Raw genomic sequence first — 26,583 nt, forward strand, 5'->3', positions numbered from 1 at the left:
GCTTTGGGAAGAAAGGTAAGCTGGCCCCACGGTACATTGGACCCTTTGAAATCTTGCAAAGGATTGGGGATGTATCGTACAAGCTGGATTTACCTGCTTCAATGGAGAGAATCCATCCGGTTTTCCATGTTTCTATGTTGAGAAAGTTCGTGTCAGATCCGGGCAAGGTTCTTAGTGAGCCTGATGTGGAGATCCAAGAGGATCTCACCTATGTTGAGCAGCCAGTACGGATCCTAGACACCCAGATCAGGAAGCTAAGGAACAAGGAAATCCCGATGGTGAAAGTCCTGTGGAACCACCACAATATAGAAGAATGCACTTGGGAGACACGGGAGTCCATGCTCCGGCAATATCCTCATCTCTTTTAAGGTTAGTCTCTATGTATTTTATGTGTAGGTTGTGTTGTATGCCTTGCATGTGTTAGTTGAGGAACATTCGGAGGCGAATGTTCTTAAGGGGGGGAGAATGTAATACCCGGCTAGACTCCGGTATCGGAATTCCTACCGTCCGGTGGAACCTCGGATGTCGGAGACCTCTAGAAGGGTAGAATCATATTTTATGAAATGTTTTCATGTTTTTAATGGTTTTAAGTATTAAATAAAATGAGTTTTTGCACGAAAATAGCATTGGAGGAAAACCCAGGTTCGGCCGCCGAAAGTCAAGTTCGGCCGCCGAACATGCATGCGTTTTGGAGGCACGTTAGGCCCCCGAAAGCATGAGTGAGGGAAGTCCAGGTTCGACCGCCGAAAGTCAAGTTCGGCCGCCGAACATTGCATGGATGCGGAGGCACATTCGGCCCCCGAACGTGGCCTGGCCAGCCACCTATAAAAGGGTCCCTTAGCCGAAAATGGGCGAGCTTTTTCTCCCCATTTCGGCCAAGGTGAGCATTCCGCCATCCTTCCCCAATCTTGAGTTTTTCCTTCCTTTTTCCATGATCTTTACAAGTGTATAACTTTGGTTTTGAAGATCTTTGAGCTTAGAACGAGTTTTGGAGCTTGGAGACCAAAAGTTGGAACTTCTCCCATCTCCAAGTTTAGATCTCCTCAACCCTCGATCTTCAAGAGGTAAGAGCCGATCTTAAGCTCAATGTATGATTTAAACAAGTTTTATGAAGTTTTTAAGGGGTAGAATGCATGTTAGGGTATATGTTGAACCTATGGGTTTTTGATGACTTTTTGAACAATGTAGCTTGATTGTGTGTGATTGAAGTGTTGTAGATGGGGTATATGCATGTTTGAGGCCCCTAGGAACTTGTATGCATGCTTTGGTTGAAAAATATGCATGTTTGGAAGGTTTGGAGGCGAAATGCACAAAGGAGCCAAGTTTCTGCCCTTTGGCAGAAACCAGGTTCGGCAGCCGAAGGCACTTTCGGCCGCCGAACATGGCTGGGGAGGCAGGCCTTTCGGCTGCCGAAGTTGCCCCCGAAAAGAGACTTTCGTCTCTGTCTGGGACTTTCGACCGCCGAAGGTGCCGCCGAACCTACCTGAGTTTCGTCTCTGTCCAGGACTTTCGGCCGCCGAAGGTGCCGCCGAAAGTGCCCTGTTCAGCCATTTCATGCATATCTCTATGTGATATTTTCAGGATGTTTTAGGGGGTTTTTGGGGAATATTTTAGAGTTATGTTCAGGTATGTTTGGTCCCTCATTTGAGTCCACCTGTGTAGGTTCGGACCCGAGGAACCGAGGACCCCAGCAGTGAGTTCAGCTGCTTCGGTATTGTCAGAGTCAGCCAGAGGTGAGTGGAACTATAACTTAATCTTTTAAATTAAATGCTTTATCATGTTTCATGCATCATGATTATGCAATAGGATGATTGCATTAGTTTTCACGAATATGCCGCATTGCATAAATTGTTGTTGTTGTGGGTGAATGTCGGATGACCCAGTTAGTCCAAGACTGGAAGACCAGGCCCCATGCTATAGGCCTGGCACAGAGTAAACAAGTCCAGGCCCCAGTCTACAGGCCTGGCACAGAGTAAGGCACGGTTATGGGACTTGAAGACCAGGAGCCAGAGGAGGCCCTGGGAAAATGGTAAGTAATGTATGTTCTGACAGGAAAGACCAGGACCCCATTCTACAGGCCTGGCACAGAGTTAACTTGGACTAATTGGTGACAAGTTCACCCAACCCTTATGTGAATTGTCTGTGTTATGATGCATTCCATTTGAGCATAGTGTTAATGTGTTTTAATAGCTCTGCTCACTGGGCTTTTAGCTCACCCCTCTCCCTTTACCCCCAGGCTTGCAGGTACAGGATAGAGCAGGAGTCCGGATAGGATAATGAAGTCTTGTTTATGTAATAGCTAGCAATGGACATGATCAAATTGTAATGTAAAAGTACAGTATAGTTATGTAATGAGGTTTAAGGATGTTAGTGGTGTGCTTGACCATAGAATGTTGTATCCCTTTTTATACATGATCTTAGAGATTTTGATGTTGTTTATGTAAACCAGCTCAACACAGGTTATGTTACCCTTTGAGGGCACAGATGAGATCCCACAGAGGGATCAAAGTTATATTCATATTTATGCACAGGTTGAGTTTGGTTGATGTTTATGGAAAGAAAAGTTTTAATTTTTATGCATGTTGTTGATCATGTATGGGATTACACAGGTTCACAGGTTTTATGTCAGGCTTGCTACGGGTCCCGGCAGCCTTAAGTCGACCCGGATCCTAGCGCCGGTAGCGGTCCGATTTTCGGGTCGTTACAAGCCTACTTATTGAGCCCCTTCTGAAGAATAGTAGCATGAGCCAAGATCTCGTTGCACTAAGTTCAAGTCTCATCTTGCTGACGACGTGTGTCCTCCAAAAAAGATAACTGTGCGAGGGCTTCATCTTGTTGAGACTTCGCCATAGATGCCTGTTAAGATGACTTGGCAACCTCCTCATTTAACTCCCTCAGTTGCCTGGCTAGGTTTGCAACTTTCCTCTTAAGATCAATTATATGTTCACGGGCCACAACTGTAGCAAGCAGATTATCGTCCCGGTGTGCCTCTTTAACATGGCAATCCGTAGAGCCCTAAAAAGATTGATTGCGGGCATCAATCTCCATAAACATGCCCAAGGACTGCCATAAAAAAGAAACAATATTAGAAAAACTTTAAATTTAGAAGTATGGATGAGAAATACAAGCAACTTAACATCAGGAGCATCTCCCTCAAACTATCCCTAAGAGCCTTTAAGGAGCGCGAGCTGCAGGTTGCCTAGTGGTGCAGGTCAGATGACAAACAAGGGCCAAAAAATAGGGTTCAGAGGCATCTGGAACTCCCCCAAACACCTTGTTGCATAGCATCTCGATTACAAAGGTTGGTGTGGAGTTAGCACCAACCTCAGCAGCATTCAACAGCTCGTTATCAAGGGTAGAAGACAAGTCCTCCACCACCTTATTTCCTTTATCAATAGGAGGAGAAGGGCCTACCTCCACAGGTTCTAAGGTTCTAGCGCACTTGGCAGCCCTACCCCCGATGACGATATCACCCACAACCCTGATGGGAGAAACGCTCATGGTGGCAGACCTAGTGTCCTCCTCCGAACTGCCCTCTAGTGACTCACCGATGACGATAGGCTTCTTGGAAACTTCTTTTAGGGCAGACGGAGCCTTAGAGGAGGCCGGCGCCTTAGGAAGGACCGATGTTCTAGTGGCCACAGAAGGAGAACCCCCTGATACCGAAACCAAAGCCAATGAAGGTGCAGCAGCACGAGCAGAAAGGCGAGCGACACTGGAGCCTCGACCTGAAAAACTCCCTAGCCACATAAGTCATGAATTTGTTGGCTTTAAAAGCAGCCAAGGTGTCCTTCATACCTTTTCGAGACAGGGTGAAGTTCTTGGGAAGCTTGATTTTGTCCATCAGCATCTCAAAAGCTGAAAAGGAAACACAGATTTAGTCAAAACTCTAAATGACAAAAGAAAAACACAAGGGGAGAACTTAAAAATACCAGCTTGTTGACAGTCCCGTAGGTTGGACATGAACATGCACTTCTCGACATTATGTTTATTATTTACAGAAGTCAGTCGAAGAAGGAAAATTTAATCTATAAGGCTTAGCCTAGGGAATTCATTATAACCCTGAGGCACTTTCCCCTAAGAGAGGTCAATATCCCAGCTAATTCATGAGCTCTCCTTCAACTCAACAACAACAAAGTTCTCTATTCAACCCTTAATTGAGTTTTTATACCCTGCAAATATAGATAATCTAGCTCGGGGCTAAAATAACAAAACCATAGTTAGAACTAACTAAACAGAAGAAAGTAGAAAATAAATCGACAGAAAGGGCAAAACCTCAACGTAAGCAAACAGACTCAAAATAACACATGAACAAGTTGGAATTAGGAGACAATATTCGAGGAGTTACCCTAAAATGCCAGAAGATCTTGATGAAAAAAGGGGTAAAGGGAAATGTTAGCTTGAGTTCGTATTGTTTGACAAAAAAGACCCTAAAATGCCAGAAGACCTCGATGAAAAAAAAGGTAAAGGGAAATGTTAGCTCGAGTTCGTATTGTTTGACAAAAAAGACCAAATTGCACCCCTGCTGAGCATCTATCAGGCCCTCTGGTGGTGGGTTGGGAAGAACGATGCGCTCATTAGGCAGGGGAGCCCTAATCTTAAAGATCGAGATATCGGCAAGGTCGAGAGAGAAATATTGAAAAAGAGAAGAAGGAGTGACAGAAGAGGTTAAACTGCCCACCTTTGAAATTCTAGTAGAAGCCATGAGAGGAGCGAAAACATACCTCAAATTGGAGAATCGAGATAACAAGGGAGAGGAAGAGTGTAATAGCAAAAGCGGCGTAAGAGGAAGAGCAACGAGTAAAAGTAAAAATTCAAAATTGGGGGAGACAAAGAAAGGACGTCTAATAGAACCTTCCTAGAGCTGGATAATAATATTTGGAGTTTCAAATTTTACTCTTTCATAAATCATGACATAATTAATGAGTGGGTAAAGGGTACTTGATGACTGTGGGGCTCCAGATACCTGGGCTTAAAGCAACCCATATGAAAAGAACCGGGCCAAGGCTAAACAAGGGCCCGATATGCGGCAATAAGCCTCATACCAGTTGAGAGCCTTTCTTCATGAGCCGAACAGGACTTGAACGAGTCCAAAGTATTCTGTTCCAAATACATATTAGCCTTCGTGGAAAGACAGACCCCACGATACTCAGGATCATGTTCAAGTGGCGTTGGACGGAATTAAATGACTACCTGTTGAAAGAAAAGAATACAGTACATCTGTACATGCTGCCAGCTTGAATATGGCAGAGAGGTATGGGTTCAGGAGGACAATTACACGCCTAGAAAAGACAAAAAAAAAGAGGAATAAAGAGGTACAAAGGAGAAATAGAGACCAAATTTACTAAAATATTCCTGAGTTTAAATCCATTTTCGAATATCAGATATTAATTATTATTTTTATATAAATTTAACAGATATAGTTAATATAATTAAAATAATAAATTTTATATTATGATATTGATACTAACGGAGTTTGTGGCTAATTTTGGTAAATGTTAGACATTCTTAGCTGAATGGTGGATTGTTTATTTTGGTAGAAAGCTTGCTTTGGCTCAAGAATGTTCAAAGGTCATCTTTGAATGTGATAATAAGAATGTGGTTAAGTGCTATGAGTGTAATACCCGGCTAGACTCCGGCATCGAAATTCCTACCGTCCGGTGGAATCTCGGATGTCGGAAACCTCTAGAAGGGTAAAATCATATTTTATAAAATGTTTTAATGTACTTTATGGGTTTAAGCAAGAAAGAAATTAAGTTTTGAATGAAAATAGTCTTGAGAGGAAGACTCAAGTTCGGCCGCCGAACCCCTAGTTCGGCCCCCGAACATGCATGCACTTCGGGAGTGCTTTAGGCCCCCGAAGGCATAAGTGAGTGAAGTCCAGGTTCGACCGCCGAACCTTATGTTCAGCCGCCGAACATGGCATGCATGCGGAGGCACGTTAGGCCCCCGAAAGTGGCCTGGCCAGCCACCTATAAAAGGGTTCCCTTGTCCGAATGGGCGAGCTTTTCTCCCCATTTTCGGCCAAGGTGAGTTCTCCGCCGTCCATCGCCGATTTTGAGTCCTTTTCTTCAAATCTTTCATGATTTTCATGAGTTGTGCTTGACCATAGTATTATGTTAATCCCTTTCTAGTACATGATCTTAATGTCTAATGATGATTATTGTAAACCAAACTTAATTTATGTTATGTCACCCCATTGGAGCTTTGATGAGGACTCCAAGGTGGGGTTAATGTTTATGTTTGTGAATAGTGCATGCACAGGTTGAGGTTGGTGATTGAATGGAAAGAAAAGTTCAAAATTTTTATGTATGTTGTTGATCATGTATGGGATTAAACAGGTTCATAGGATGAATGTTTGGCTTGCTACGGGTCCCGGCAGCCTTAAGCCGATCTGGATCCTAGCGCCGGTAGCGGTCCGATTTTCGGGTCGTTACAGATTGGTATCAGAGCCCCAGGTTCATATGGTCGGACCTAGAGTGTCGGGCTCATAGATGTTCTAGAAGGTGAAGCACAATAGAAAAACCATGTCCACTAGGATAGGATGAAGAGTCCTGTCTTGATTGATGATGTGAAATGCCATGATTATATGCATGTGCATTAATGATATGCTATGTATGTGATGTTTGTGATGCGGGTTCATGTGTTTGCACATGAACCATTTGATGCTAATGTTTATGTGATGTGTGCTGTTTTTTAGAAAACAGGATGAGAGGAACTCGTCGATCTGCACGATTGACTGGAGTACCACCTGAGGATGAAGGCATTGATGCCCATCCTCCTACATTGCCTAGGGCAATGTCAAGTAGGTCCAGCAGAGAAAGAGCAGTAAGAGACCCTAGAAGGTCTTTGGATCTGGGTAGAAGCAGATCAGTGAGGGGAACAGTGCAAGGGGATATGTCAGAGGACGTGGGGGATCAGATGGATGTGGATCAGAGGAGGGATGGCAGTCTCGGAGTAAGTATGTCGGAAGAGGGAATGGGAGAGTCCCAAGGAGGCACTCAGGCCTCGGGATTTGTTCAGCCACCTTACTACCCACCTTTTACACATAATCCTGGGTATTCGATGGGAAGTACATTGGATTACCCCAGTTTTAACCCTTATCACTCTCAGATGCCATACCCACCTTTCTACCCACCGTACCCACAGTACCCTATGTATCCACCCCCACCCTACCATCCAGGTACAGCAAACCCTACCCCAGGGGATGCTGCACCTTTCTACCCACCGTACCCATAGTATTATGTTAATCCCTTTCTAGTACATGATTTTAATGTCTAATGATGATTATTGTAAACCAAACTTAATTTATGTTATGTCACCCCATTGGAGCTTTGATGAGGACTCCAAGGTGGGTTTAATGTTTATGCTTATGAATAGTGCATGCACAGGTTGAGGTTGGTGATTGAATGGAAAGAAAAGTTCAAAATTTTTATGTATGTTGTTGATCATGTATGGGATTAAACAGGTTCATAGGATGAATGTTGGGCTTGCTACGGGTCCCGACAGCCTTAAGCCGATCTGGATCCTAGCGCTGGTAGCGGTCCGATTTTCGGGTCGTTACAGATTGGTATCAGAGCCTTAGGTTCATATGGTCAGACCTAGAGTGTCGGGCTCATAGATGTTCTAGAAGGTCAAGCACAATAGGAAAACCATGTCCACTAGGATAGGATGAAGAGTCCTGTCTTGATTGATGATGTGAAATGCCATGATTATATGTATGTGCATTAATGATATGCTATGTATGTGATGTTTGTGATGCGAGTTCATGTGTTTGCACATGAACCATTTGATGCTAATGTTTATGTGATGTGTGCTGTTTTTCAGAAAACAGGATGAGAGGAACTCGTCGATCTGCACGATTGACTGGAGTACCACCTGAGGATGAGGGCACTGATGCCCGTCCTCCTGCATTGTCTAGGGCAATGTCAAGTAGGTCCAGCAGAGAAAGAGCAGTAAGAGACCCTAGAAGGTCTTTGGATTTGGGTAGAAGCAGATCAGTGAGGGGAACAGTGCAAGGGGATATGTCAGAGGACGTGGGGGATCAAATGGATGTGGATCAGAGGAGGGATGGCAGTCCCGGAGTAAGTATGTCGGAAGATGGAATGGGAGAGTCCCAAGGAGGCACTCAAGCCCCAGGATTAGTTCAGCCACCTTACTATCCACCCTTTTCACATAATCCCGGGTATTCGATGGGAGGTACATTGGATTATTCCAGTTTTAACCCTTATCACTCTCAGATGCCATACCCACCTTTCTACCCACCGTACCCACAATACCCTATGTATCCACCCCCACCCTACCATCCAGGTACAACAAACCCTACCTGTAACGACCCGGAAACCGATACCCCTCTGTAACGGCCCGAACCATCACCGGCGCTAGGATCCAGATCGGCTTAAGGCCGCCGGGACCCGTAGCAAGCCAACATACATACTATCACCTGGTCAAATCCCACACATGATCAAAAACTTTAACATGAAACCTGTAAAACTGAACATACACCAAGCTTGATCCGTATGCTACAACATAACTGTGAACATAAACTTCCCCCATGCTAGAGCCCTCATCAAATGCTCTAGCTGGGTCAACATTACATACATCAAGCCTGGTTCTCAACTCAACATAAAAACATTACATAACCATGCATCAACAGGGATTAACCAGTCTATAGGGCCAAGCACACTCTAATCCATAAACATAACTCTACTATCAGTTACATACATTATCTCAAATTACATTACATCAACTTATATTACATGTCCACTTCTAAAACTACTAAACTGATACATAAACATAACTATTACATAAAACACACGTCTCTTAATCTTTACCCTGCTGACTTCTGAGCTCTGACTTAAACCTGCAACACTGGGGTTAGGGGAAAGGGGTGAGCTAAAAAGCCCAGTGAGTAGAAACAGAGAAAACAGTTCATTAATTACATGCTTTCATGAAATGCATCATAACACAGAGAAATCACATAGTTTTGTCCGCCTCGGGGCTTATGTAATATTTATTCCCCACGGACCCTGGTTTCTGAGAGTCTGTCTTTTTGCATGCATCTTTCCTCTCAGAGGATGGACATGACATCAAAAATCCCACTGTCGGTGCCCGGCTCCCCCATAGGAGCTCACAAAGGCCTGTAACATACATGACATGGTGTCTGATCCACAGAGAGCTCACATGGACTTTCCTACATGTACTTGTCCGGCTCTCAAAGGACTAGACAAGACTCGTGACAGATATGGGCTATTGAAGTCGCCTCGGTCCACCCTTCCTCCATCAACATCAAATAATGCAATGCGTCATATTCGTGAAACTAGTGCAATCAACCTACTACATATAATCATGATGCATGAACATGCTTTAGGCATTAGATTTTGTGCATAAAAGATTAAGTTTAGTTCTACTCACCTCCTAGCAGACGCTGACTGACTCTGCAACTGCTAACACTGATGGCCTCCTCGGTCTCTCGGGTCCGATCCTGCACAGGTGGACTCGAATGAGGTGCCAAACACATTCTAACAACTCATAAACAACTCCCAAAAAACCTCTCTAAACATCACTTAAACATGCATGGAAAATACCCAAGAAACGGCTGGACAGGGCACTTTCGGCGGCACCTTCGGCGGCCGAAAGTCCCTTCCAGAGACGAAACTCGGGTAGGTTCGGCGGCAGGTTCGGCGGCCGAAACCCTTAGACAGAAACGAAAGTCCCTCCTTCGGGGGCACATTCGGCAGCCTAAAGACTGCCTCCCATGCAGGTTCGGCGGCCGAACCTGGTCCCCTCTGGACGACAGGTCCGATTCTGCCAAGCCAAAAACCAAACTCAAATATACCCAAATCCTTACATACTCTCTCCCAAACATGCATACTCACTCCCACAAGCATAAAGGAGCATAAACTAACATAAACTCCTCAACACAAACATCACATAACATACATTGGGTATAAAACCCACATAAACCTAAACATGCATATCTACCCATACTCAACCATCAAAAACTTCATAAAACTTCATGAAAACACTAGGGAAGCAAGGATCTACACTTACCTCTTGAAGATCGAGAGTGGTGTGATCCCTAACTCGGAGGTATGGAGAATCCAAGCTCCAAAAGCCTCCAAAACTCCTAAAACTCCTTTTTAAGCTTTAAATCTTCAAACACAAGGGTAGAAATCATGAAAAACTTGAGAGATGGGTAGAGAAAACACGAAAACGACCAAAGGAAGGCATAAACTCACCTGAGCTCGAGAATGGGAAGAAAACTCACCCATTTCCGATCTGAGGGCCCTTTATAGGTGGCCTGGTCGAAGACCTTCGGCGGCCTAACGTGCCGCCCTAAACTCATGCATGTTCGGCGGCCGAACTTGACTTTCGGCGGCCGAACCCGAGCTCGTTCAAACAAGACTTTCGGAGGCCAAAGGTGCTCCCGAAGCCTTCCCATGTTCGGCGGCCGAACTCCACTTTCGGCGGCCGAACCTGGCAAACGCCACCTTGGTCTTTTCTTTTCAAAACTCAATTTTCTTTTCCATTTAAAACCATGCAATCATGTGAAAAACATTTTAGAAAACACATTTTACCCCTTCTAGAGAGATCCAACACCTTAGATTCCGCCGGAAGGCAGGAATCCCGATGCTGGATTCTAGCCGGGTATTACATTCTTCCCCCCTTTAAGAACATTCGTCCCCGAATGTTCCACAAACAAACAGGCATCTGAAACATAGCATCAATCATACATAAACAAGCAAGCAATCAAGCAAGCAAAACCTAAAAACCTCTCTCCTAAAAGAGAGACACAGGCACTGCTGGAGTAAGAACTCCCGACCTTTCAAACGTATCTTAGCAATACCTCACCTTCTCCTGAACTCCACAAGCTTCTGTTGCGCTACTCTGATCCTTTCTCTTTTCTCTACATCTTTACTAACTGGCTTCTTCTCACTGCTAACCCAAAACTAACTCTAACTCTCACAGGTAGTACCCAGATTTCAGATCTATCTTGGAAAACAATAAGCTTCTACTAACTGTCCCAATAGATCGTCCATCCTACATGGGAATACCTGCCTTTGGTAGTGACCTTGTTTAACCGCTTACAGTCGTTACAAAGTCTCAAGGATCCATCCTTCTTTTCCCACAACCATACTGGAGCAATCCAGAGTGAGGTACTAGGTCGGACAAAACCCCTTGTCTACCAAGTCTCGCCTCTACTCTACTGCTACCTCTCTCTATGCAGGCGCCATCCTATAGGGAAGGGTAGAAATGGTTCTGCGTCCAGACACCACTCCTATACCAAACTCTAACTCCCTGACAGATGGTAAACCTGACAACTCGCCTGGGAAGACATCTAAGAACTCTCTCTCTAACAACTGGCACTGAGGCTGGTTCCCTGACCTGACTGCTAACCTCTCAAACAAGAGCTAGAACCCTCTGACAACCCCTCCTACGCACCCTACGAGTCTGACAGGCTGACATCAAACCTCTAGGCATCCCTACTGTGTTCCCTCAGAAGAAAACCTCTGACCCATCCTGTCCTCTGAACCTGACTACCTTGTCTCTCCAGACCAAGATAGCACCATGAGCAGAAAAAAAACCCAGTCCAACCCTAAACTAACGTCCAGACAGTCAAGTCTAGGACCTCAAAGTCGGGTGGAAGGCATCTACCCTCAACTGTCACAGAACTGAACCGGCAGACTGACTCTGCCACAGATGGATCACACTCGAGTCCTCTGACCCAAAAAGAACACTCTAGCCCAGAAGCTATCAACTCAACCTCTCGACGGCTCCTAGAGCAACTAAAGAAAGAGAAAAACACTAGGGTTCACAAAAACATACACATCAGAACGTTCAAAAGTGAGCGTACCTGACACCACCATGTTCGATGTGTCTGCCTCTTGCCGAGCTTGGGTGAAGATCCGAGCTGGAGCTGACGGACCTTCTCTATGGAAACCTGAGGAATGAGGGACTGACCCTCTTCCTCTGCCTCGACCACTAACCTGAACTATGGCTGGAGCTACTGGCTGAGCTGTTCTACCTGGAGCTGCTGGCTGGGACGGAGCCAACCTAGGCACAGTGGGACACTCACGTGCTATGTGCCCCTCCTGTCCGCACCTGAAACAAGCCGTAGTCCCTACTCGACAGACTCCTTTGTGCGGCCTTCCGCACCTCAAGCACTTTGAACTGCCTGAGCCAGAGCTCGAACCACCAAAACCCAAACTAGCCTTCAAATTCTGCCAAAACTTCTTCTTCGACTTTCTGAGGCCTCTGCCCCACTTCTTACTTTTCGTGGAGGCTGTACTCAGAGTGGAGGGATCAATCCCTCCTGAACCTGAGATCCTGGAATCCTGAGTCTGAGCATCCTCCTGAGAATCTCCCATACCTTCTTCTGGTACTCTGATTCCCAAACTAACATCTCTTCTCTGAACATCCATCTCTACTTCCCTCATACTAGCTGACATCCTTCTTGGAGCCATTGCTTCTCTGCTTACATCAAAAGACCTTCCAGGGTCCCTTGATGTTCCCCATCTGCTGACTCCCCACGACTGCGCTCTTGGCAGAGCAGGGGGAAAGGTGTCCATACCTTCCCTCTCAGATGGAACTCCAGTCGATTCCACAGATCGACGAGCACCTCGCATTCTGGCTCCTCTGAAGAACAACACACAAGCATACAATCAATCATTAGCATCATACGGTTCATATGAAAACACATGAACCTGCAACATATATAGCATATCATACATAACATTAATGCACATGCATAAAATCATGGCATTACACATCATCAATCAAGACAGGACTCCTCATCCTATCCTAGTGGACATGATCTTACTCTGAATCTTTCTTATTGTGCTTCCCTTCTACGACCTCTAAGCTAACCTCTTTCCGATGTGGGATACCTTCATCCCTGAGCATCCTTGCTCAAAACACCGTACTCTTGAGGCCCAAAGCTCTGATACCACTCTGTAACGACCCGGAAACCGATACCCCTCTGTAACGGCCCGAACCATCACCGGCGCTAGGATCCAGATCGGCTTAAGGCCGCCGGGACCCGTAGCAAGCCAACATACATACTATCACCTGGTCAAATCCCACACATGATCAAAAACTTTAACATGAAACCTGTAAAACTGAACATACACCAAGCTTGATCCGTATGCTACAACATAACTGTGAACATAAACTTCCCCCATGCTAGAGCCCTCATCAAATGCTCTAGCTGGGTCAACATTACATACATCAAGCCTGGTTCTCAACTCAACATAAAAACATTACATAACCATGCATCAACAGGGATTAACCAGTCTATAGGGCCAAGCACACTCTAATCCATAAACATAACTCTACTATCAGTTACATACATTATCTCAAATTACATTACATCAACTTATATTACATGTCCACTTCTAAAACTACTAAACTGATACATAAACATAACTATTACATAAAACACACGTCTCTTAATCTTTACCCTGCTGACTTCTGAGCTCTGACTTAAACCTGCAACACTGGGGTTAGGGGAAAGGGGTGAGCTAAAAAGCCCAGTGAGTAGAAACAGAGAAAACAGTTCATTAATTACATGCTTTCATGAAATGCATCATAACATAGAGAAATCACATAGTTTTGTCCGCCTCGGGGCTTATGCAATATTTATTCCCCACGGACCCTGGTTTCTGAGAGTCTGTCTTTTTGCATGCATCTTTCCTCTCAGAGGATGGACATGACATCAAAAATCCCACTGTCGGTGCCCGGCTCCCCCATAGGAGCTCACAAAGGCCTGTAACATACATGACATGGTGTCTGATCCACAGAGAGCTCACATGGACTTTCCTACATGTACTTGTCCGGCTCTCAAAGGACTAGACAAGACTCGTGACAGATATGGGCTATTGAAGTCGCCTCGGTCCACCCTTCCTCCATCAACATCAAATAATGCAATGCGTCATATTCGTGAAACTAGTGCAATCAACCTACTACATATAATCATGATGCATGAACATGCTTTAGGCATTAGATTTTGTGCATAAAAGATTAAGTTTAGTTCTACTCACCTCCTAGCAGACGCTGACTGACTCTGCAACTGCTAACACTGATGGCCTCCTCGGTCTCTCGGGTCCGATCCTACACAGGTGGACTCGAATGAGGTGCCAAACACATTCTAACAACTCATAAACAACTCCCCAAAAACCTCTCTAAACATCACTTAAACATGCATGGAAAATACCCAAGAAACGGCTGGACAGGGCACTTTCGGCGGCACCTTCGGCGGCCGAAAGTCCCTTCCAGAGACGAAACTCGGGTAGGTTCGGTGGCAGGTTCGGCGGCCGAAACCCTTAGACATAAACGAAAGTCCCTCCTTCGGGGGCACATTCGGCAGCCTAAAGACTGCCTCCCATGCAGGTTCGGCGGCCGAAACTCCTTTCGGCGGCCGAACCTGGTCCCCTCTGGACGACAGGTCCGATTCTGCCAAGCCAAAAACCAAACTCAAATATACCCAAATCCTTACATACTCTCTCCCAAACATGCATACTCACTCCCACAAGCATAAAGGAGCATAAACTAACATAAACTCCTCAACACAAACATCACATAACATACATTGGGTATAAAACCCACATAAACCTAAACATGCATATCTACCCATACTCAACCATCAAAAACTTCATAAAACTTCATGAAAACACTAGGGAAGCAAGGATCTACACTTACCTCTTGAAGATCGAGAGTGGTGTGATCCCTAACTCGGAGGTATGGAGAATCCAAGCTCCAAAAGCCTCCAAAACTCCCAAAACTCCTTTTTAAGCTTTAAATCTTCAAACACAAGGGTAGAAATCATGAAAAACTTGAGAGATGGGTAGAGAAAACACGAAAACGACCAAAGGAAGGCATAAACTCACCTGAGCTCGAGAATGGGAAGAAAACTCACCCATTTCCGATCTGAGGGCTCTTTATAGGTGGCCTGGTCGAAGACCTTCGGCGGCCTAACGTGCCCCCCTAAACTCATGCATGTTCGGCGGCCGAACTTGACTTTCGGCGGCCGAACCCGAGCTCGTTCAAACAAGACTTTCGGAGGCCAAAGGCGCTCCCGAAGCCTTCCCATGTTCGGCGGCCAAACTCCACTTTCGGCGGCCGAACCTGGCAAACGCCTCCTTGGTCTTTTCTTTTCAAAACTCAATTTTCTTTTCCATTTAAAACCATGCAATCATGTGAAAAACATTTTAGAAAACACATTTTACCCCTTCTAGAGAGATCCAACACCTTAGATTCCGCCGGAAGGCAGGAATCCCGATGCCGGATTCTAGCCGGGTATTACATAGAACATCTATGAGCCCGACACTCTAGGTCCGACCATATGAACCTAGGGCTCTGATACCAATCTGTAATGACCCGAAAATCGGACCGCTACCGGCGCTAGGATCCAGATCGGCTTAAGGCTGTCGGGACCCGTAGCAAGCCAAACATTCATCCTATGAACCTGTTTAATCCCATACATGATCAACAACATACATAAAAATTTTAAACTTTTCTTTCCATTCAATCACCAACCTCAACCTGTGCATGCACTATTCATAAACATAAACATTAACCCCACCTTGGAGTCCTCATCAAAGCTCCAATGGGGTGACATAACATAAATTAAGTTTGGTTTACAATAATCATCATTAGACATTAAGATTATGTACTAGAAAGGGATTAACATAATACTATGGGTACGGTGGGTAGAAAGGTGCAGCATCCCCTAGGGTAGGGTTTGCTGTACCTGGATGGTAGGGTGGGGGTGGATACATAGGGTACTGTGGGTACGATGGGTAGAAAGGTGTGTATGGCATCTGAGAGTGATAAGGGTTAAAACTGGGGTAATTCGATGTACCTCCCATCGAATACCCGGGATTATGTGAAAAGGGTGGGTAGTAAGGTGGCTGAACAAATCCCGAGGCCTGAGTGCCTCCTTGGGACTCTCCCATTCCCTCTTCCGACATACTTACTCCGAGACTGCTATCCCTCCTCTGATCCACATCCATCTGATCCCCCACGTCCTCTGACATATCCCCTTGCACTGTTCCCCTCACTGATCTGCTTCTACCCAGATCCAAAGACCTTCTAGGGTCTCTTACTACTCTTTCTCTGCTGGACCTACTTGACATTGCCCAAGGCAATGTAGGAGGATGGGCATCAGTGCCTTCATCCTCAAGTGGTACTCCAATCAATCGTGCAGATCGACGAGTTCCTCTCATCCTGTTTTCTGAAAAACAGCACACATCACATAAACATTAGCATCAAATGGTTCATGTGCAAACACATGAACCCGCATCACAAACATCACATACATAGCATATCATTAATGCACATGCTTATAATCATGGCATTTCACATCATCAATCAAGACAGGACTCTTCATCCTATCCTAGTGGACATGGTTTTCCTATTATGCTTGACCTTCTAGAACATCTATGAGCCCGACACTCTAGGTCCTACCATATGAACCTAGGGCTCTGATACCAATCTGTAACGACCCGAAAATCGGACCGCTACCGGCGCTAGGATCCAAATCGGCTTAAGGCTGCCGGGACCCGTAGCAAGCCAAACATTCATCCTATGAACCTGTTTAATCCCATACATGATTAACAACTTACATAAAAATTTTGAACTTTTCTTTCCATTCAATCACCAACCTCAACCTGTGCATGCACTATTCATAAACATAAACATTAACCCCACCTTGGAGTCCTCATCAAAGCTCCAATGGGGTGACATAACATAAATTAAGTTTGGTTTACAATAATCATCATTAGACATTAAGATTATGTACTAGAAAGGGATTAACATAATACTATGGGTACGGTGGGTAGAAAGGTGCAGCATCCCCTAGGGTAGGGTTTGCTGTACCTGGATGGTAGGGTGGGGGTGGATACATAGGGTACTGTGGGTACGATGGGTAGAAAGGTGTGTATGGCATCTGAGAGTGATAAGGGTTAAAACTGGGGTAATCCGATGTACCTCCCATCGAATACCCGGGATTATGTGAAAAGGGTAGGTAGTAAGGTGGCTGAACAAATCCCGAGGCCTGAGTGCCTCCTTGGGACTCTCCCATTCCCTCTTCCGACATACTTACTCCGAGACTGCTATCCCTCCTCTGATCCACATCCATCTGATCCCCCATGTCCTCTGACATATCCCCTTGCACTGTTCCCCTCACTGATCTGCTTCTACCCAGATCCAAAGACCTTCTAGGGTCTCTTACTACTCTTTCTCTGCTGGACCTACTTGACATTGCCCAAGGCAATGTAGGAGGATGGGCATCAGTGCCTTCATCCTCAAGTGGTACTCCAATCAATCGTGCAGATCGACGAGTTCCTCTCATCCTGTTTTCTGAAAAACAGCACACATCACATAAACATTAGCATCAAATGGTTCATGTGCAAACACATGAACCCGCATCACAAACATCACATACATAGCATATCATTAATGCACATGCTTATAATCATGGCATTTCACATCATCAATCAAGACAGGACTCTTCATCCTATCCTAGTGGACATGGTTTTCCTATTATGCTTGACCTTCTAGAACATCTATGAGCCCGACACTCTAGGTCCTACCATATGAACCTAGGGCTCTGATACCAATCTGTAACGACCCGAAAATCGGACCGCTACCGGCGCTAGGATCCAAATCGGCTTAAGGCTGCCGGGACCCGTAGCAAGCCAAACATTCATCCTATGAACCTGTTTAATCCCATACATGATTAACAACTTACATAAAAATTTTGAACTTTTCTTTCCATTCAATCACCAACCTCAACCTGTGCATGCACTATTCATAAACATAAACATTAACCCCACCTTGGAGTTCTCATCAAAGCTCCAATGGGGTGATATAACATAAATTAAGTTTGGTTTACAATAATCAGCATTAGACATTAAGATCATGTACTAGAAAGGGATTAACATAATACTATAGGTACGGTGGGTAGAAAGGTGCAGCATCCCCTGGGGTAGGGTTTGCTGTACCCGGATGGTAGGGTGGGGGTGGATACATAGGGTACTGTGGGAACGGTGGGTAGAAAGGTGGGTATGGCATCTGAGAGTGATAAGGGTTAAAACTGGGGTAATCTGATGTACCTCCCATCGAATACCCGGGATTATGTGAAAAGGGTGGGTAGTAAGGTGGCTGAACTAATCCTGAGGCCTGAGTACCTCCTTGGGACTCTCCCATTCCCTCTTCCGACATACTTACTCCGACACTGCCATCCCTCCTCTGATCCACATCCATCTGATCCCCCACGTCCTCTGACATATCCCCTTGCACTGTTCCCCTCACTGATCTGCTTCTACCCAGATCCAAAGACCTTCTAGGGTCCCTTACTGCTCTTTCTCTGCTGGACCTACTTGACATTGCCCTAGGCAATGTAGGAGGATGGGGATTAGTGCCTTCATCCTCAGGTGGTACTCCAGTCAATCGTGCAGATCGACGAGTTCCTCTCATCCTGTTTTCTGAAAAACAGCACACATCACATAAACATTAGCATCAAATGGTTCATGTGCAAACACATGAACCCGCATCACAAAAGTCACATACATAGCATATCATTAATGCACATGCATATAATCATGGCATTTCACATCATCAATCAAGACAGGACTCTTCATCCTATCCTAGTGGACATGGTTTTTCTATTGTGCTTCACCTTCTAGAACATCTATGAGCCCGACACTCTAGGTCCGACCATATGAACCTAGGGCTCTGATACCAATCTGTAACGACCCGAAAATCGGACCGCTACCGGCGCTAGGATCCAGATCGGCTTAAGGCTGCCGGGACCCGTAGCAAGCCAAACATTCATCCTATGAACCTGTTTAATCCCATACATGATCAACAACATACATAAAAATTTTGAACTTTTCTTTCCATTCAATCACCAACCTCAACCTGTGCATGCACTATTCATAAACATAAACATTAAACCCACCTTGGAGTCCTCATCAAAGCTCCAATGGGGTGACATAACATAAATTAAGTTTGGTTTACAATAATCATCATTAGACATTAAGATCATGTACTAGAAAGGGATTAACATAATACTATGGGTACGGTGGGTAGAAAGGTGCAGCATCCCCTGGGGTAGGGTTTGTTGTACCTGGATGGTAGGGTGGGGGTGGATACATAGGGTACTGTGGGTACGGTGGGTAGAAAGGTGGGTATGGCATCTGAGAGTGATAAGGGTTAAAACTGGGGTAATCCAATGTACCTCCCATCGAATACACAGGATTATGTGTAAAGGGTGGGTAGTAAGGTGGCTGAACAAATCCCGAGGCCTGAGTGCCTCCTTGGGACTCTCCCATTCCCTCTTCCGACATACTTACTCCGAGACTGCCATCCCTCCTCTGATCCACATCCATATGATCCCCCACGTCCTCTGACATATCCCCTTGCACTGTTCCTCTCACTGATCTGCTTCTACCCAGATCCAAAGACCATCTAGGGTCTCTTACTGCTCTTTCTCTGCTGGACCTACTTGACATTGCCCTAGGCAATGTAGAAGGATGGGCATCAATGCCTTCATACTCAGGTGGTACTCCAGTCAATCGTGCAGATCGACGAGTTTCTCTCATCCTGTTTTCTAAAAAACAGCACACATCACATAAACATTAGCATCAAATGGTTCATGTGCAAACACATGAACCCGCATCTAAAACATCACATACATAGCATATCATTAATGCACATGCATATAATCATGGCATTTCACATCATCAATCAAGACAGGACTCTTCATCCTATCCTAGTGGACATGGTTTTTCTATTGTGCTTCACCTTCTAGAACATCTATGAGCCCGACACTCTAGGTCTGACTATATGAACTTGGGGCTCTGATACCAATCTGTAACGACCCGAAAATCGAACCGCTACCGGCGCTATGATCCAGATCGGCTTAAGGCTGCCGGGACCCGTAGCAAGCTAAACATTCATCCTATGAACCTGTTTAATCCCATACATGATCAACAACATACATAAAAATTTTGAACTTTTCTTTCCATTCAATCACCAACCTCAACCTGTGCATGCACTATTCATAAACATAAACATTAACCCCACCTTGGAGTCCTCATCAAAGCTCCAATGGGGTGACATAACATAAATTAAGTTTGGTTTACAATAATCATCATTAGACATTAAGATCATGTACTAGAAAGGGATTAACATAATACTATAGGTACGGTGGGTAGAAAGGTGCAGCATCCCCTGGGGTAGTGTAACAGCCCGGCCTTCCTCTGGGTCCGGCACTGTTACCGCTCACGGCCCAAGGCTATCCCTCGCCTGGCCTCTTGCCACCTCGGGCTTTCCACTAGCGTCGTGAGCAGCTCTTAACATCCCTTCACCCTCACGGGTTCCAGGCAGGATTTGTCCCTCGGAGGAGCCATTACGGCCCGCCCTAGCCCGAGTGGATTTGGCCCAATTCCTTCCTCTGGGAATTAGGTCGCCTCCCCCACTGCTCGAACCCTTGACCTCCCACTTTAAGGGAATAGTCTGGTGAGAGTGAGTACCAATTGTTCCAATGGCACAATTGGTACTCACTCTCACCAGACTATTCCCTTAAAGTGGGAGGTCAAGGGTTCGAGCAGTGGGGGAGGCGACCTAATTCCCAGAGGAAGGAATTGGGCCAAATCCACTCGGGCTAGGGCGGGCCGTAATGGCTCCTCCGAGGGACAAATCCTGCCTGGAACCCGTGAGGGTGAAGGGATGTTAAGAGCTGCTCACGACGCCAGTGGAAAGCCCGAGGTGGCAAGAGGCCAGGCGAGGGATAGCCCTGGGCCGTGAGCGGTAACAGTGCCGGACCCAGAGGAAGGCCGGGCTGTTACATTCTAGAAGGTCAAGCACAATAGGAAAACCATGTCCACTAGGATAGGATGAAGAGTCCTGTCTTGATTGATGATGTGAAATGCCATGATTATATGCATGTGCATTAATGATATGCTATGTATGTGATGTTTGTGATGCGAGTTCATGTGTTTGCACATGAACCATTTGATGCTAATGTTTATGTGATGTGTGTTGTTTTTCAGAAAACAGGATGAGAGGAACTCGTCGATCTGCACGATTGACTGGAGTACCACCTAAGGATGAGGGCACTGATGCCCGTCCTCCTGCATTGCCTAGGACAATGTCAAGTAGGTCCAGCAGAGAAAGAGCAGTAAGAGACCCTAGAAGGTCTTTGGATCTGCGTAGAAGCAGATCAGTGAGGGGAACAGTGTAAGGGGATATGTCAGAGGACGTGGGGGATCAGATGGATGTGGATCAGAGGAGGGATGGCAGTCTCGGAGTAAGTATGTCGGAAGAGGGAATGGGAGAGTCCCAAGGAGGCACTCAGGCCTCGGGATTTGTTCAGCCACCTTACTACCCACCCTTTTCACATAATCCCGGGTATACGATGGGAGGTACATCGGATTACCCCAGTTTTAACCCTTATCACTCTCAGATGCCATACCCACCTTTCTACCCACCGTACCCACAGTACCCTATGTATCCACCCCCACCCTACCATCCAGGTACAGCAAACCCTACCCCAGGGGATGCTGCACCTTTCTACCCACCGTACCCATAGTATTATGTTAATCCCTTTCTAGTACATAATCTTAATGTCTAATGATGATTATTGTAAACCAAACTTAATTTATGTTATGTCACCCCATTGGAGCTTTGATGAGGACTCCAAGGTGGGGTTAATGTTTATGTTTATGAATTGTGCATGCACAGGTTGAGGTTGGTGATTGAATGGAAAGAAAAGTTTAAAATTTTTATGTATGTTGTTGATCATGTATGGGATTAAACAGGTTCATAGGATGAATGTTTGGCTTGCTACGGGTCCCGACAGCCTTAAGCCGATCTGGATCCTAGCGCCGGTAGCGGTCCGATTTTCGGGTCATTACAGATTGGTATCAGAGCCCTAGGTTCATATGGTCGGACCTAGAGTGTCGGGCTCATAGATGTTCTAGAAGGTCAAGCACAATAGGAAAACCATGTCCACTAGGATAGGATGAAGAGTCCTGTCTTGATTGATGATGTGAAATGCCATGATTATATGCATGTGCATTAATGATATGCTATGTATGTGATGTTTGTGATGCGAGCTAATGTGTTTGCACATGAACCATTTGATGCTAATGTTTATGTGATGTGTGCTATTTTTTTGAAAATAGGATGAGAGGAACTCGTCGATCTGCACGATTGACTGGAGTACCACCTGAGGATGAGGGCACTGATGCCCGTCCTCCTGCATTGCCTAGGGCAATGTCAAGTAGATCCAGCAGAGAAAGAGCAGTAAGAGACCCTAGAAGGTCTTTGGATCTGGGTAGAAGCAGATCAGTGAGGGTAACAGTGCAAGGGGATATGTCAGAGGATGTGGGGGATCAGATGGATGTGGATCAGAGGAGGGATTTCAGTCTCGGAGTAAGTATGTCGGAAGAGGGAATGGGAGAGTCCCAAGGAGGTACTCAGGCCTCAGGATTAGTTCAGCCACCTTACTACCCACCCTTTTCACATAATCCCGGGTATTCGATGGGAGGTACGTCGGATTATCCCAGTTTTAACCCTTATCACTCTCAGATGCCATACCCACCTTTCTACCCACCGTACCCACAGTACCCTATGTATCCACCCCCACCCTACCATCCAGGTACAGCAAACCTGTAACGACCCCAAAACGGACCGTCACCGGCGCTAGGATTCAGGTCGGCTTAAGGCCGCCAGAACCCGTAGCAAGCCTGCTATACTCTCTGTGTACCTGTAAACCTCATACATGATCATACATTTTATGTGAAAATAAAACTCTTTACTGAACCAAGGCTTAACCTGTGCATGTACTATCTCTGTACTCTGTACTCATGTACTCTGTATTCTGTATCCCTGACTAGAGCTTGCTCTAGATGGGTTATCTCATACCTGTTAAGCCTGGTTTTCACATACTGGAAAACATATATACATATACAGATCATGTACACAACATACATCACTAGGTCTAGGTCAAGCAACAACTATTACATTTCTTTAATATTACATGTCCACTCTAAGCTATTACAGATCTCTTCTCTTTTCCTGTACTCTGCTGGACTGTCCCTTCCTGTACACTGTACACTGAATACTGAACCTGCAAAACTGGGGTTAAGGGAGTGGGATGAGCTCTATAGCCCAGTGAGTAGAACAGTAAAACATCTCAGTAAAATATGATCTCATGGAATGCACCATATCACAGACAAGCCACATCAAGAGTAAACCTGTCACCACATAGTCCCAGTAACTCTGTGCCAGGGCGTAGAATCGAGCACCTGGTCTTCCTGTCATATATGTATATGTGTATATAACACCTGTGAACTTACCATTGCCAGGGCGTAGTCAAAGGCTCCTGGACTTTGCTATACCTGCCAGGGCGTAGTCAAAGGCTCCTGGTCTTTGCTATACGTGCCAGGGCGTAGTCAAAGGCTCCTGGACTTCCTGTCTGTGACTATTGGATCATTCAGCATTTACTCACATCAACAAATAACAATGCAATGCAACATATTCGTGGATACTAATGCAATCATCCTATGACATAATCATGATGCATGAGATATGCTAAAAGCAGTTTGTGGTTCAATTAAAAGTTATAAGTTTAGTTCCACTCACCTCTGGCTAACTGGACTGACTGACTCTGCAGGTTCTGAATCTCTGGAGCAGTACTCACTGCTGCTCTCTCTGGTTCCTCTGGTCTGTATAAGCACATAAAGACTCAAATGAGGGACCAAACAAGCTTATGACCAACTCTCTTAAACTCCCCAAGAATCCCCTTACACTCACTCTAATAGTCATGCAAAGCAAGCAAAGGAAAGCTGGACAGAACACTTTCGGCGGCAGGTTCGGCGGCCGAATGTCCTCTCCAGAGACGAAACTCAAGCACCTTCGGCGGCCGAATCTCTATGTTCGGCGGCCGAACCCTTTCGGGGGCAAGTTTCGGAGGCCACAAGGCACTCCAGAGACGAAAGTCTCTCACCTTCGGCGGCACCTTTGGCGGCCGAATCCCCCAAACAGAGCCGAACATGCAAAACACTCGGGGGCAAGCTGTGGCAGCCTAAGCCACCATGCAAGAGGTTCGGCGGCCGAATGAACCTTCGGCTGCCGAACCTGAGTTCATCCAGAACTCAGTTTCAATGGCAAACCATCTCCTCCTTCCCTTCAACTTCTCAAACCATGCAAACTTCACCTCCTCAACATACATATACTCATGTATATGATCACAGGGGTCCAAAACTAGCTAATAACCCCAAACAATAAATCAAACATAACACATAAACATGTAGCCATGCATAACTCATCAAAACTATCATTAATACCCTAAGCATGCATCTCCTTCCTTTATCCCCATAAACTCAGAAACATATATACATGTTCAAGTGCATCACTTACCTCCTGTAGCAAGAAGCTAAACACTCTGAACAAGGAAAAACGAATCACCTCTTCTCACACTCTCAAACTCTCTCAAAAACGTAACTTTAGTTTCTCTCAACTCTCAACACTTTTGCAAGCACCTCAAGCTTCTGTATGATCACCCAAAACATGTACAGGTGAGTCATAGAGACGTGGCCATTCCATGGCAAGAATCTGAGGCCAACACTTGTCAAAAACCATGACTCAGCTCACCAGCCAACTCATCGTCGGCTGCCCAATCACATGCAAGACCATGCAATCGTTCGGGGGCCGAACTCACCTTCGGAAGCCGAACACCTTCGGCGGCCGAACTTACTTTCGGCGGCCGAACTTGGCTCAACTGCCTTAGGTCATTTCAACTCAAAACTCACTTCCCTTAACCTTTAAAACATTTAAACACATCATAACCCTTAATAACACACAACTCCTACCCTTAGATAGAATCCCAACACCCCGGATTCCATCAGACAACAGGAATTCCGGTGCCGGACTCTAGCCGGGTATTACATTCTCCCCTCCTTAAGAACATTCGTCCTCGGATGTTCCTAAAACATATAAAAACAAAACACAAGGAGGAAACTAACCTTAAAACAGATATGGATACTGCTGGAGCATAGACTCCCGCGTCTCCCATGTGCACTCTTCTAGGTTATGGTGGTTCCATAGAACTTTCACCATCGGAATTTCCTTGTTCCTTAGCTGTCTGATCTGCGTGTCCAGAATCCGCACTGGCTGCTCTATATAGGTGAGATCTGTGTGAATCTCCACTTCAGGCTCACTCAAAACCTGATTCGGATCTGACACAAACTGTCGTAGCATAGAAACATGAAATACCGGGTGAATCCTCTCCATAGAAGCAGGTAAATCCAGCTTATACGACACATTTCCGATCCTCTGCAACACCTCAAAGGGTCCAATGTACCGTGGAGCTAATTTACCTTTCTTTCCAAAACGAACTACTCCTTTCATTGGAGACACTTTCAGCAATACCCAATTACCCTCTTGAAATTCTAACTGCTTTCTACGAACATCTGCATAACTTTTCTGTCTACTCTGAGCTGTTCTGATTCTTTCTCTGATCATGGGCACCATTCTACTGGTAATGTCTACTAACTCTGGTCCTGCAAGAGCTTTCTCTCCTACCTCTTCCCAGCAAACAGGGGATCTGCACTTCCTCCCATATAAAGCTTCATAAGGAGCCATCCCAATGCTAGCATGATGACTGTTATTGTAGGCAAACTCTACCAAAGGTAGATGCTGCCTCCAAGAACCGCCAAAGTCTAACACACATAGGCGAAGCATATCCTCTATGGTCTGGATGGTCCTTTCTGACTGTCCATCAGTCTGTGGGTGGAAAGCAGTACTAAAATCTAACCTCGTGCCCATCGCACTCTGCAGACTCCGCCAAAAGCGGGATGTAAACTGTGGTCCTCTGTCTGAAACTATAGACACTGGGACTCCATGTAATCTCACTATTTCATCCAAATAGACCTGTGCCAACTTATCCACAGAATAGTTACTCCGTACTGGAAGAAAATGAGCAGATTTCGTGAGTCTGTCCACAATCACCCATATCGAGTCTATCCTGTTGGACGCTACTGGTAAACCCACTACAAAATCCATGGCTATGTTCTCCCATTTCCATTCTGGAATCGGTAATGGGTTAAGCATTCCTGCTGGTTTCTGATGCTCTAATTTCACCCTCTGACAAACCTCACAGGCTGTCACGAACTGCGCCACTTCTTTCTTCATGGCTGGCCACCAATAGATCCTTTTCAGATCCTGATACATCTTGGTAGCTCCTGGGTGAACACTATACTTCGCATTATGAGCTTCCCTCATAATGTCTTCTTTCACACTGCCCCTATCTGGTACACAAAGTCGACTTCCATAGCGAAGGATCCCTTTACTATCAAATCTGAACTCTGCATTGTTGCCTGACTGAACAGTCCTGGCAATTTTCATCAACTCAGGGTCCTCATGCTGTCTCTGAGCTATCTGCTCCAGAAACACAGGTGTCACTCTCATCTGTGCTATCAACGCACCTGTACCAGACAACTCTAACTGTAATCCCTCGTCAAAGAGCTTATAAAGCTCCATCACAACTGGTCTCCGCTCTGCTGCTATATG

The sequence above is a fragment of the Manihot esculenta genome, chromosome 11 (assembly GCF_001659605.2).
Source record: "Manihot esculenta cultivar AM560-2 chromosome 11, M.esculenta_v8, whole genome shotgun sequence".
Classification (NCBI taxonomy): Eukaryota; Viridiplantae; Streptophyta; class Magnoliopsida; order Malpighiales; family Euphorbiaceae; genus Manihot; species Manihot esculenta.